Source organism: Odocoileus virginianus, unplaced genomic scaffold, assembly GCF_023699985.2.
Source record: "Odocoileus virginianus isolate 20LAN1187 ecotype Illinois unplaced genomic scaffold, Ovbor_1.2 Unplaced_Contig_153, whole genome shotgun sequence".
Lineage (NCBI taxonomy): Eukaryota > Metazoa > Chordata > Mammalia > Artiodactyla > Cervidae > Odocoileus > Odocoileus virginianus.
Window position 1 is genome coordinate 1 of NW_027224470.1, and position 14,494 is coordinate 14,494.

The window sequence follows — 14,494 nt, forward strand, 5'->3', positions numbered from 1 at the left end:
CTGTACAATGTGCAACATGTATACATATATATGTATACACATATCCCATATATCTTGATCCCTGCCTCCTGTACAATGTCACAAACCTCTGTCCATAGTTCTTCAGGCACTCTGTCTATCAGATCTAATCCCTTGAATCTATTTGTCACTTCTACTGTATAATTGTAAGGGATTTTATTTAGGTCATACCTGAATGGTCTAGTGGTTTTCCCTACTTTCTTCAACTTAAGCCTGAATTTGGCAATAAGGAGTTCATGATCTGAGCCAGTCAACTCCCAGTCTTGCTTTTGCTGACTGTATGGAGCTTCTCCATCTTTGTCTGCAAAAAATATAATCAATCTGATTTTCATATTGACCATCTGGTAATGTCCATGTGTAGAGTCTTCTCTTGTGTTGTTGGAAGAGGGTGATTTGTGTATGATCAGTGTGTTATCTTGGCAAAATTCTACTAGCCTTTGCCCTGCTTCATTCTGTACCACAAGGCCTTATTTGCCCATCACTCCAGGTATTTCTTGACTTCCTACTTTTGCATTCTAGTCCCCTATAATGAAAAGGACATCTTTTTTGGGTGTTAGTTCTAGAAGGTCTTGTAGGTCTTCATAGAACCATTCAACTTCAACTTCTTCAGCATTACTGTTTGGGGCATAGATTTGGATTACTGTGATATTGAATGGTTTGCCTTGGAAACAAACAGAGATCTTCTATACCTATATCTACACCTATATCTAATTTAGATCTCCTGTTTGTTATGGTTATGTACAATTTACTCTTCAGGAGATAATTGGAAACATCAAGAGAACATTTCCCCCAAAGATGGGCACAAAAAGGAGAGCTGGAGACCTAGTAAATGCTGAAGAGATCAAGAAGAGATGGAAAGACTACATGGACATACTGTATAAAAAAGATCTTAATGAACCAGATTATGATGATGGTGTGGTTAGTCACCCAGAGCCAGACATTCTGCAGTGTGAAGTCAAATGGAACCTTAGAAGCATAGCTGCTAATAAAGCTAGTGAAATTCCAGCAGAACTAATCAAATTCTTAAAGGAGGATGCCATCAATGTTTTGCATGCAGTATATCAGCAAATCTGGAAGACCCAGCAGTGGCACAGGCCTGGAAAAGGTCAATCCTCATCCAAATTCCCAAGAAGGGTATTACCAAAGAATGTTCTAACCATCAGATAATTGCACTCATCTCCCATGCTAGTAAGGTCATGCTTAAAATCTTGCATGCTAGGCTTCAGCATTATGTGAACCAAGAACTTCCAGATGTCCAAGCTGGATTTAGAAAAGACAGAGAAACTAGAGATCAAATTGCCAACATTCACTGGATAATAGAGAAAGCAAAGGAAATTTCAGAATTTCTATCTCTGTTTCATTGACTATGCTAAAGTTTTTGACTGTGTGGATCATGACAAACTGTGGAAAGCTCTTAGAAGAAACCTGTATGTGGGTCAAGAAACAACAGTTAGAACCCTGTATGGAACAACTGATTGGTTCAAGATGAGAAAGGAGTATGACAGGGCTGTCTGCTGTCACCCTGTTTGTTTAACCTATACACTGAGCACATCATGAGAAATGCCAGGCTGGCATTCTTTTTTTTTTTTTTTTTTTAATTTATATTCCAATGTGGTGAGTTTGGTGCCATTTTATGCCATTAGAGTGAAATTTAGTCAAGATTTTTTGGTTTTAATTTTTTATTTTATTTAATTAATTAATTAATTTTTTGAGTACATGCCAAGACTCATGGGGTCTTTGTTCCTGGGCAATCAAAGTGCCAAGTCCTAACTACTGAACTGTCAGGGATCCCAAACCTCGGGAGAAAGTTATAAAAATTTTTTTCTTTGACTCACTGCACACAGGATCTCATTTCCCTGACGAGGGAGTAAATGTGGGCCTCCATAGTGAAAATGCCAAATCCTAGACACTAGACCATCAGGGAACTCCCTAAAGTCAAACTTTTAATGATGAAACTAAGTTGGTCTTGCTCATTCTTTTACAAATTTTTAATAACTCAGTATTTTAGAGTATACTGATACTTTGCCTTTCATTAAAACATGATGCATGAGTTAGTTTTATTGTATATAATTAGAGTCTTTTGATCATTTATCCCAAGGAAAACTTTGCTTTTGGGTTGTTTAATTATCCTTCCCAGTAGGATCCCTTGTATGTGTAATTAATAAGATGCCAAAAAATCTATTACTTTTTAAAATATAAAATTAGCAGCTATATAGCTCTTCTTTTGGTTTTCCCTGGTGTCTCAGTGGTAAAGAATCTGCCTGCCAATGCAGAAAGGTTCAGGAAGATTCCCTGGAAAAGGAAATGCCAACCCACTCCACTGTTCTTGCCCAGAAAATCCCATGGACAGAGGAACCTGATGGGCTACAGTCCATGGTATTGCAAAAGAGTCGGACATGACTGAGCGACTGAACTGAACTTAGCAATAGAATATTACTCAGCCATAAAAATAATGAAACAATGCCATTTGCAGCAATGTGAATGTGACTAGAAATTATCATAGTAAGTAAGTAAGTAAGAGAAAGACACATACCATTTGATATTACTTAAATGTGGAATCTAAGATATGACCCAAATGAACTTATCTACAAAAGAGAAACAGACTCACAGACATGGGAATAGACTTGTGGCTTTCAAGAGGGGACATGTTGGGGGATGGATGAGTGGGAATTTGTGGTTAGCAGAGGCAAACTAGTGTATATAGAATGGATAAACAACATGGTCCTACTGTATAGCACAGGGAAATATATTCAATATCCTGTGATAAACCATAATGGAAAAGAATATGGAAAAAGAATGTGTATGTATTTATAACTGAGCCACTTTGCTGTACAGCAGAAATTAACATAACATTATAACTCAACTATACCTCAATTTTTTTTTAAAAGAAAGCCCCATGAAATATGAAAGCCAAAGAATTATAAATATCTGGGAGGTATTTCTGAAAACTGTCAACAGTAAGTTATCTCCTTACCTTTTCTTTTGATAAAAGATTTTTTCTCTATTATTATCTGAATAGTGATACTGACACCAACCATTAATCACATTTTTGCAAAATTAATACATTGGAAAAATTGCCTTTATCATATTACAAATGCCTAACATAATGATGAAATAAAATAACAGAAGGTTGCCTTTTGTCTTGTAATCTGGTACTAATTATTACATTTCTGGCCTCTTCTGATGCTAATGTTATTTTCAGGTGCCTCTCTGGAGACATTTTCTCTAGGTCTGTGCTCCCCTCTCTATCCCCAAAGTTCATTACACCAAAGATTCATTAGTAATGCTTAAAATAGGACCACCAAGGACATGTTTGTTTGTTTCATCTAATTAAAAATTAGGTCAATTTTTTAAAGGGGAAATTCTGTCAGTTTAAGTCCCTGTGCCAGAAATATAAGAATATCAACTTTCCCAACAACAGAGAGAGGTCCCTACCTAGCCATTTAAATTACTGTTAGCTCTGTAGTTCCAGAGTAAAGACACTGTGGACTCAGGGGAAGGCAGACTCTGTAGAGAAAATCATCTTGTGTGGTTGGAGGACGACTTAGTGAAACTCTCCAACTGTAGAGCCCTCTATGAGTATGACTCTGTGCTCCTAAGAATGGACAGAAATCACCCTCCTCTCTCTCCACCACTAGACCCTTCTGGATGACTTTTTTCACCCTTTGCAACTTTGGGGGGTCAGCGACCATCAGAGGTTACAACTATTAGAGAACTTTTGGCTTGTTTGTTTTTTTAATATCATTTTCTTTACCTTTTCTGAACTCCAGAATGATGCTTTCCTCTGAGGAAAGTATCTCTATCAAAGTAATATATGATTTGTTATTTTAATATTTTGTGAAGGTTTCAACAACCACTTCTAAAGTGTGACTTCTCAATGTGAGTGGCAAGTATAGGGTGGTCATTGATAAGCTGTTTTCATGCATCAATGCAGTGAAGTTCATGGAAATACAGTGGAATTTTAGACAGACACTCCGACATATTCTCTGCCATAACTTCACCCTTATTTTAAGCAAAAAATGTGTATAAAATATGTGAATTGTAGGTCCATTGAGTGACTTATTAGCTTGTAATTTATCATTCAGTGACCCCATCCACTAATAGTATTTCACATTTTAATGGAAACTCACTTTTTAACAAATATATCAAGGTCAATGTCAGTTAATTTCATAAGTGAGTCCTTAAGAAGGTGGAATATGAATGACTGAAGAAAATGGTGGCATTTTGGGAAGGTTAGTCTCCTCAGGACACCCAGGCTGATTGAGGTGCTTGGGAGAGTTGGATACCTGGAATTGTGGTGACAGGACTGGGGGGGAGGCACCTGGGCCACAGAGACAATTGGTTCCTGTCCCACCACCGGAAACTCGGTGCTGCCCCTGTATGACCTTTAGCCTGGTGTTGCGGTAGGGAGGCTAATGTTCAGGCAAAACATTCCCTGTACTTCCCTTGCCCTGTTTTTCTTTAATCACTTTAGGCTAAACAGTGGGACTAGGCACAGACTAGAAGCTAATATCTGTCTTTCTTAATGATTGTCATTGTTATTGTCTAGTTGCTAAGTCATATCTGACACTTTTTCAATGCCATGGGCTGTAACCCACCAAGTTCCTCCGTCCATGGGATTTTCCATTGAGCCACCAGGGAAGCCACAGTCTTTCTTAATGATTCGGAAGGAAATTTTTAAAGCAGCCAAGTGAAACTTCAAGTAACTGTTTAATTGAAGCCTCTAAGGCAAATGCCTTTTGGTTCAGCAACATATAAAAATGACAGGGTATCCAGACAATGCTGGAAGGATAAGAAATATTTGACTTAGCTGCAATGTAAATAATCAGAGAGAAGACCAAATATATAATCTTGATTGAATCAAAATTTTATTTTTTTTTTATAGTCTAAGACTAAATATGAAAGGTAGTTTTTTAAAGAACATATTTTTAAAATGAAGGAGAGTGGACAACAGAGGCTATATATGGTTTACATACTAAGCATGTTCATTTTTATGTCATTTATACCTCACTAAATCTAAAACACAAAAGAATCTAAGTGGCCCTTTGTAGAAGAAAATTGGGGATGTCCCTGTGGGATTACATACTAATATTAAAGAAATCCAAGCACTTCGGGTCTTTTTACCATAAAAGAGAAGGGAAATTTCACTAATTGAGAAAACAAACTGCTTCTTCTGAGTCACATGTACATATAAAATTAGTAAATTTTATAATTAACATATTTATTGCACTCGCTAAACTTTGAATAGGGTTAGCTATTGTGGAATCTCAATGAACAAAACATAGCCCAATGCTAACAAAATTAGATTCACATATTTAGAGGTAGCAAAGAAATAAGCAGAGTAGGCTAGAAAATTTTTTGCAGGAAGTGATAGTAAGCCAAATTGTAAAAATCTACAGGTATCAGTATCAGTTTAGTGAAGGGAAAAACAGCAGTGGGAAACTTGTAATGAACAGAGTTGTATCAGTAAAGAGACTCCACTCAAAGTTGTGTCTGACTCTTTGTGACCCATGAACTGCAGCACCCCAGGCCTCCTTGTCCATTGCCAACTCCTGAGGTTTATTCAAACTCATGCCCATTGAATCAGTGATGCCATCCAACCATCTCATCCTCTGTCATCCCCTTCTCCTCCTGTCTTCAATCTTTCCCAGCATCAGGGTCTTTTCCAAGGAGTCAGTTCTTTCACATCAGGTGGCCAAAGTATTGGAGTTTCAGCTTCAGCATCAGTCCTTCCAATGAACACCCAGGACTGATCTCCTTTAGGATGGACTGGTTGGATCTCCTTGCAGTCTAAGGGACTCTCAAGAGTCTTCTCCAACATCACAGTTCAAAAGCATCAATTTTTCAGTGCTCAGCTTTCTTTATAGTCCAACTCTCACATCCATACATGACTACTGGAAAAACCATAGTTTTGACTAGACAGACCTTTGTCAGCAAAGTAACATCTCTGCTTTTGAATATGTTATCTAGGTTGGTCATAACTTTTCTTCCAAGGAGTAAGCATATTTTATTTTCATGGCTGCAGTCACCATCCACAGTGATTTTGGAGAACAAGAAAATAAAGTCTGTTACTGTTTCCACTGTTTCCCCATCTATTTGCCATAAAGTGATGAGACCAGATGCCATGATCTTAGTTTTCTGAATGTTGAGTTTCAAGCCAACTTTTTCACTCTCCTCTTTCACTTTCATCAAGAGGCTCTTTAGTTGTTCTTCACTTTCTGGCATAAGGGTGGTGTCATCTGAATTTTAGTTAATGCTAAAATGTTGGCTTTAGGTACAGATATAATCCATGCAATTCAGGTATTGCAAATTAATATTAAACTATAATATTAGCTGTAAATGTTGCTTTTAAATGATATCCTATTTACTTATGGAGAGAATAAAGTGAATAACACCACAAAAAATACAGCTGAAGAAGCAGAAACCATTGGAAGAGAAAATATGTTGTACCAAATAAATAATTCATGTGAAGATGTTCCAGAATACTGCCTGGCAGATAGAAAGTGCTCAGCCATTGCTGTTGCCTTGATTTGGCTTTCCTTTTTATTTCTATTTGGTAAATTTTTAATTATGAAGTAATTTTGTACTGTTGTGTCCAACTCTTTGTGACCACATGGGCTGCAGCATGCCAGGCTTCTCTGTCCTTCACCATCTCCCAGAGCTTTGCTTAAATTTATGTCCATTGAGTTGGTGATGCCTTCCAACCATCTCATCCTCTATCAACCCTTTTCCTCCTGCCTTCAATCTTTCCCAGCCTCAGGGTCTTTTCTAATGAATCGGTTCTTCACATCAGGTGGCCAAAGTATTAGACCTTCAGCTTCAGCATCAGTCCTTCCAATGAACATTCAGGACTGATTTCCTTTAGGGTTGACTGGTGTGATATGTTTGATGTCCAAGGGAATATCAAGAGTCTTCTGCAACACCACAGTTCAAAAGCATCAATTATGACCCTCAGCTTTCTTTATGGTCCAACTCTCACATCGATACGTGAGTGCCAGAAAAATCATAGTTTTGACTCTACAGATCTTTGTCACCAAACTGATGTCTGTTTTTTAATATGATGTCTAGGTTTGTCACAGCTTTTCTTCCAAGGAGCAAGCATCTTTTAATTTCATGGCTGCAGTCACCATCCACAGTGATTTTGGAGCCCAAGAAAATAAAGTCTGTCACTGTTTCCATTTTTTTCCCATCTATTTGCTGTGAAGTGATGGGACTGGATGCCATGATCTTAGTTTTTTGAATGTTGAGTTTCAAGCCAGCTTTTTCACTCTCCTCTTTCACCTTCATCAAGAGGCTTTTTAGTTCCTCTTCACTTTCTGCCATAACAGTGGTTCATCTGCATACCTGAAGTTATTGATATTTCTACTAGCAATCTTGATTCCAGCTTGTCCTTCATCCAGGCCAGCATTTTGCTTGATGTACTCTGCATATAAGTTAAATAAACAGGGTGACAATATACAGCCTTGACATACTCCTTTCCCAATTTTGAACTAGTCTGTTTTTCCATGTCTGGTTGCAACTGTTGCTTCTTGACCAACATACAGGTTTTTCAGGAGGCAGGTAAGGTATTCTGGTATTCCCATCTCTTGAAGAATTTTCCACAGTTTGTTGTGATCCCCACAGTCAAAGGCTTTAGCATAGTCAAGGAAGCAGAAATAGATGGTTTTTGAAATTTTGCTTTTTTTCTATGATCCATTGGATGTTGGCGATTTAATCTCTGGTTCCTCTGCCTTTTCTAAATACAGCTTGAACATCTGGAAGTTCTCAGTTCACATACTGTTGAAGCCTAGTTTGGAGAATTTTGAGCATTACTTTGCTAGCATGTGAAATGAGTGTAATTGTGTGGTAGTTTGAACATTCTTTGGCATTGCCCTTCTTTGGGATTGGAATGAAAATTCATCTTTTCCAGTCCTGTGGCCGCTGTTGAGTTTTCCAAATATGCTGACATATTGAGTGCAGCACTTTAACAGCACTGTGTACACTGTATACAAATGCTAATAATTTAAATGGAGATTTAAGGATGAATCTGGTTCATGGCCAGGCCAGGGTAGGCACCTAGGTTGCTGCTACTGTTATTGGAGGTCCCTTTTGCTTCCTGGTCACCCACTACTGCTACCTAAAGCCAGAACTGCATGCCGGCTACTGACTCCTTGTCTGGGATCTCTCAGACTGAGCATGTGAAAAGTGCCTGCCTACCTCATGGGCCTGTGAGTCCCTAGAGGCACAGAAAGAGACTGATTAGGACTCAGGATTGCAGGGTCTCAGAGGAAAGAAGTATTACCTGGGAAATAAATTAAGGTAAATTAATAATTTATTTAGTTTGTTTGGGTTTTCCTAATTTTTCCACTGATGTCAATTTGTGTTGCAGGATCCAATGCAAATTACTATTTGAAAAGGAATTGTCATGTGTCCTTGGTCTCCTCCAATCTGTGTCTCATCCTATCTCCTCTTGTCCTTCGTGACCTTGCAAGTACTAACAATTGAGGTTAAAGTTTTCAGGGTTTTTAGTTTTGGTATGTAATAGTTTCTTTACCCAATATTTCAGCAGATAACTTGTTTATGCAGTACTTAACAAACACTGTGTTCTCTCAGAGTGAAAAATGAAGAGAAAGTTGGATATTGATGTAGAAACATCAAGATAAATAGCAAGACTGGAAAGCAATGGGTGTTATTTGAATGACAATTCTGATACCAAAAGTAAAATATATAAAATGAAGTAATTTCTTTGGTCATTGCAGTAACAGCAAGCATTCAAATACTGCACACAAGACATCCAGGCTCTGTATAAAATGTTAAACTCAGCCATTTATTTGTATTTAACAGGAACCACACTTCAAAAAAAATGTGCACTCATTCAAACTTGTGAATAGTGAAGAATTATTAGGAGCAAAAGAACATTATAAAATCCACAAAATCATATCACGTGGATGACATTTCTAATTCTATAGCTTAATATATTTCAGAGAATGAAGGACAGAGTTTAGATTAATTGAAAAGTAGAGATGTCAGAGCATGCAAGGTGGTATATGAACTCTAAGACAAACTTACTTCAGAAAAACATGATCATAAGGATTCCTATAAAGCACTTCAAAATAGCTGAGAATTCTGAAGTTTTGACTCATCATTAGCAACTCACAGAAGAAAATAACTACTTATTGCAGTGATTGGATATTTTCACCCATTTCTGTGACCTCATGACTTCATGCAAGTTCTCAATCCAATGTCACTTGAGTTTCTGAGGAGTTTGAGAAGTACAAGTCAATGATGAGAAACCATACATCATTATCTATATTCATACTCCTGGGACTGAGAGATGATCCTCCAATGCAGGTTTTGATTTTTATATTTCTGTTTATATCCTACTTACTGAGTGTCACTGGGAACCTGACCATCATTATACTCACTTTAGTAGATTCTCACCTTAAAACTGCCATGTACTTTTTCCTCAAACACTTCTCCTTTTTAGAAACCTTATTCACCCTGGTCTGCATTCCCAGATTCTTATACAGCTTATCTACTGGGGACAAGACTATTTCCTATAATGCTTGTGTTAGTCAACTATTTTTTGTCTTCCTGTTTGCAATGACAGAATATTTTCTGCTGGCCATCATGTCTTATGACTACTCTGTGGCCATTTGCAAACCCTTACATATGCAACCATCATGACCAGCAGAGTTTGTAGATGGCTTGTTGTCTGCTGTTGGATAGCAGGTTGTCTGGTCATATTTCCACCACTCTGCCTGGGCTTAAACCTGGAATTCTGTGATTCTAATGTCATTGATCATTTTCTCTGTGATGCTTCTCCTGTGCTGAAAATCTCTTGTTCAGACACATGGTTCATAGAACAGATGGTTGTTACCCTTGCTGTGTTGACTAAAATTGGGACATTTCTTTCATATATATACATCATCAAGACCATCATAAAGTTTCATTCTGCCCAGCAAAAGATGAAGGCCTTTTCTACCTGTTCTTCTCACATGATTGTGGTTTCTATCAGCTATGGCAGTTGTATCTTCATCTATGTCAAACCTTCAGCAAAGATGAAGTGACAATTAATAAGTGTGTGTTGTTGCTTACTACTTCAGTTGCCCCCATGTTAAACCCATTTATTTATAGCTTGAGGAACAAACAAGTGAAACAAGCTTTTACAGACTTAATCAAAAGAATTTCATTGATCTCAAAGAAGTAAAGAAATGTTGAAACTAAGCATAAAATATCAATTTAAAAAGAACAGTGGGCCTCAAGGTCACAATCTTCATTTATCAACTATTAAATCCTGGTATATTATCTGTTCATATTAACATGCTCATACCACTGTTATTATTGAATCTTGGACCAAAGTCATCTTTTCAATGCTTGATGAAATAGACAACTTGTGTCATTTCAACTCTTGTTGAAAATAAACTTTATCCAAGATGACATCTCATATGAAGGGGACGTAAAGGGCCTTACTGAAACTCTAACCTTGTTCTGATCAATAAAAGAACTATTAAATGTTACATGGAAAAAAATTGAATTATTGAACTGATAGGAAAATAGTGGAGTCATGGCATCCATTGCTTTTTTTAGTGCAAACATACAAAACACATCTATAGGATTATAATTACTCTTCTTAAGCAGGAATTAATTATTCAAGATAAGAATGAGTTAGTTTGAGCAAAAAAGAATGCATTTTAACCCTGGAAAGGAAAATATATGACTTTAGAACCTGGAAATCCACATCGGCCTTGTAAAAGAAACTTTAAAGCCCAAAGACTTGGAATTTAGATTTATTGGATTCTCTCTAAAGTAAAAGCACAACCTCTATGTTAATTTGTCACCCAGGTGGCCAAAACCTGGTAAAATCTGCTGACATAATAAATCAACTTAGTTCTGAAATATATAATACAATGCAAGTCCTAAATATAGTAAATTAGACCAACAGGAGCCAAAATCTCAGCAAATTAAAGTTCTTGAGATCAAGAAAATTAAGCTAGCAAAAAAAAAGAAACTCTGGGTTATAGACAAGGCATCCAATATGAAGGCATAATTGTTTCCTCAGTGATTTTCTTTAACATTCCAAAAACATATGGTATGACCTTCACTAATATTTTACAAAGGAAGATGTGTTTCTACAAATATAGTGTGAAAATATCTATTTCAGATCCTTCTTTCAATTTTTTTTTTATATCTGCCCAGAAGACTGCTTGATCATATGGTGCATGTGTCAGTAATAAGTTACTCAGTCATGTATGACTCTGTGTGACCCTATGGACTGTAGCTTGTCAGACTCCTCTATCCATGGGATTCTCCAGGCAAGAATACTGAAGTGGGTTGCCATACCCTCCTCCAAGGGATCTTCCAGACCTAGGATTGAACCCATGTCTCTTATATCTCCTGCATTGGCAGGCAGGTTCTTTACCACTAGCACCACCTGGAAAGCCCCTCCTTCTGCTCACATCTGGATAAACTGATAAGAAAGCTTAAGCATTCATTTCTTTGGCACTGGCAGGATATTGAAACCACATGCAGGTAATTTTGTTCCATCCCTACCTTTTCTGCACCATAGAAACCCCAAGCCAGTTTTCTTTCTCTGCTCTCTCATGCCGTTTTCAGACCAGGTTGGAAAGTAGAGAACTTCTGGTCTTCTCAGAGAAGTTCATTATGTGAATAAGTAACCTTACAAACCTTGTTCCTGTTTGTATGTTGTCACCCATCTCCACATCCAAACCATATTTTGCATAAAGGTCCATCCTGTCCCTATGAGGGGTGAAGGATGGAGAGAAAACTACCACTTGGCTAAACACTATAGGAAATTCAAAATAATTGTCGTATGGTTCCTGTCTCCAAGAAATTGTCCAATCATGTTTCAAGATGTAATAGTGTCAACCAAGGTTCAGAGATACAAATGTTTTATGGTCACAGACTTAGGCATAATTCTTTATTAGGTCTTTAACTAACTTTTTGGCCTTAGCTAGGGGTCACTCATATCTAATATAAAAGATAAGTTTTCCTGAAGAACCAATCTCTCCTATTTCTCTCTACTCTCAAAGCTCCCAGATATTTTATAAATATGAATTATATTTTCAGCCAGATGCCAAGAGAGTTCCACTTCTATTAGGTCCTCAGAAAGTCATAGCTAGAAGGAAGACCATCCTTGTTATAATAGTCAAGTTGCCATGAAATATTTTCAGTATCTTGTTTAAAAATCCCATATTTGGCAATGTAGGAAGTGAGGGTGATTTGTTTTTGGTAGATTATTAGTGTCTTATTCTGAGTTCATTTGTCTTTTTTCAGGCATACCATGCCAATCTTGGAAGGTTCTCTCATGTGGCAACATCCTCAGGAGATTTCAAATAACAGTGCTCTGACCACCTTGGACATTTGAGTCAACAGTGATTGCTAGCTATCAACACTGTAGGCTAAAAATGGTTTTAAAATATGTAACCAGCAGCAGCCTAATTGAACTTTCTCTGTACCCTATTTGCATGTTGGAAAATCAGAAAACATCCCCAGGCAAGGTTTTCTCTCTCTCTCTCTTTTTTTCATTTATTTTTATTAGTTGGAGACTAATTACAATATTGTAGTGTTTTTTTTCCATACATTGACATGAATCAGCCATGGATTTATATGTGTTCCCCATCCTGAACCCTCCTCCACCTCCCTCCCCATCCCATCTCTCTGGGTCATCCCGGTGCATCAGCCCTGAACACTTTATTAAACCCATGTTTGCTCAGTCACTTTAGTTGTGTCTGACTCTTTGCAACCCCATGGACTATAACCTGCTGAGCTACTTTGTCCATGGAATTATCCTGGCAAGAATACTGGGAGTGGGTTGCTATTGTCTTCTCCAGGGATGAAACCCATGGTGTCCTGCAGCTCCTGCATTGGCAGGCAGATTCTTTACTACTGAGCCACCTGGGCTTTGCTTATTAAGTACCACAATTTTCTTATAAAATTAAAGAAGAAAGCTGAGCCTAACTCTGTTTTGGCTTGGAGTCTACTAAATCACTGGCTCTTTTGCTCCCTGAAATTAGTACATGACTAAATAAGCTCTTGTCCTCTAGTAGATACTAATTTTAGAGCACAGGATGTTAGAACTGAATGGTTCTTTAGTTCTAACACAGCTCCCTTTGCTCATAGTTGAAATATGAGCCTGGGAGAGAAAAAGAAATTTGCCCAAAGATTTATTGATTAGAGCTGTTGGAAAGTTGGGATGTTCCAACCCTGCCTGCTCAGATGTGTTTGGCTTGACATTGTTGTTGTTCAGTCACGCAGTTGTGTCCAACTCTTTGTGACCCCATGGACTGTAGCATGCCAGGCCTCCTGTCCCTCACCATCTCCCAAGTTCATGTTCATTGCATTGGTGATGCCATCCAGCCATCTCATCCTCTGATGCCCTCTTCTCCTTCTGCCCTCAATCTTTCCCAGCATCAGGGACTTTTTTCCAATGAGTTGTCTATCACATCAGATGACCAAAATACTGGAACTTCAGCTTCAGCATCAGTCCTTCCAGTGAATATTCAGGGTTGATCTCCCTTAAGATTGACTAGTTTGATCTCCTTGCTGTCCAAGGGACTTTCAGGAGTCTTCTCCAGCACCACAGTTCAAAGGCATCAATTCTTTGGCATTCTGCCTTCTTTATGGTCCAGCTCTCACAACCATATATGACCACTGGGAAGACCATAGCTTTGACTATATGGACTTTGTTGACAGAGTAATGTCTCTGCTTTTCAAAACACTGTCTAGGTTTGTCATCTAGGTTTGTGTATGTCTTCGGTCTCCAAAACAAAATACGTTACTTATAGATAGAGACCAAACATGTATACATGTATTATTAATAGTTTCTTAAGGCTGCCATACCAAAATTGGATGGCTTCAAACAATAGGAGCTTACTGTTTCACAATACTAGAGGCTAAACGCCTGAAATCAAGGTCTTATGTGAGCCATGCTCTCTCTGAGAGTTCTAGGGAAGAGCCCTCCTTGCTTCTTGCATTTTCTGATATTTTCCAGTAATCCTTGGCATTTCTTGGTTCATGGATGCATCTCTCTAATCAGTGCCTGTCATCATATGCATGGCTTCTGCCTGTCTGTCATTACTTCATCTTTCCTCTATGCATGTCAGTGTCTATGTCCAAGTGTCTCCTTTTATCAGGGCACCAGCTATTCTGAAATAGGGTTCATCACAATATCCAACATATTGTTTGGGGAAGCACAGTTCAATTCCTAACAGTGTACCCAGTGACCTCCCAGTACTCATGTCTTTCCTATATGCAAAGCTGTTCAAGACGTCTGGGGAAAGCATGGACAGACCTTTCTAAAGGAACAAAATATTCACTTACTTTTGTGGAAATTGTCAAGATAAATCTAAATTTTATTTGGAAAATTTAGGAGTACACAGAACAATTTTGAAGATGACTAGCAAAGCTACAAGAAGGTGGTGCTAGTGGTAAAGAACCCTCCTGCCAATGAAGGAGACATAAGAGATGCAGGTTC

The 14,494-nt window shown here is 37.9% G+C and overlaps 1 pseudogene; it reads left to right on the forward strand.

Annotated features, from left to right (window-relative positions):
* The first annotated feature begins 9,282 nt into the window (after window positions 1–9,282).
* Window positions 9,283–10,594, forward strand: LOC110152727 (olfactory receptor 6C2-like; annotated as a pseudogene).
* The last annotated feature ends 3,900 nt before the right edge of the window (window positions 10,595–14,494 follow it).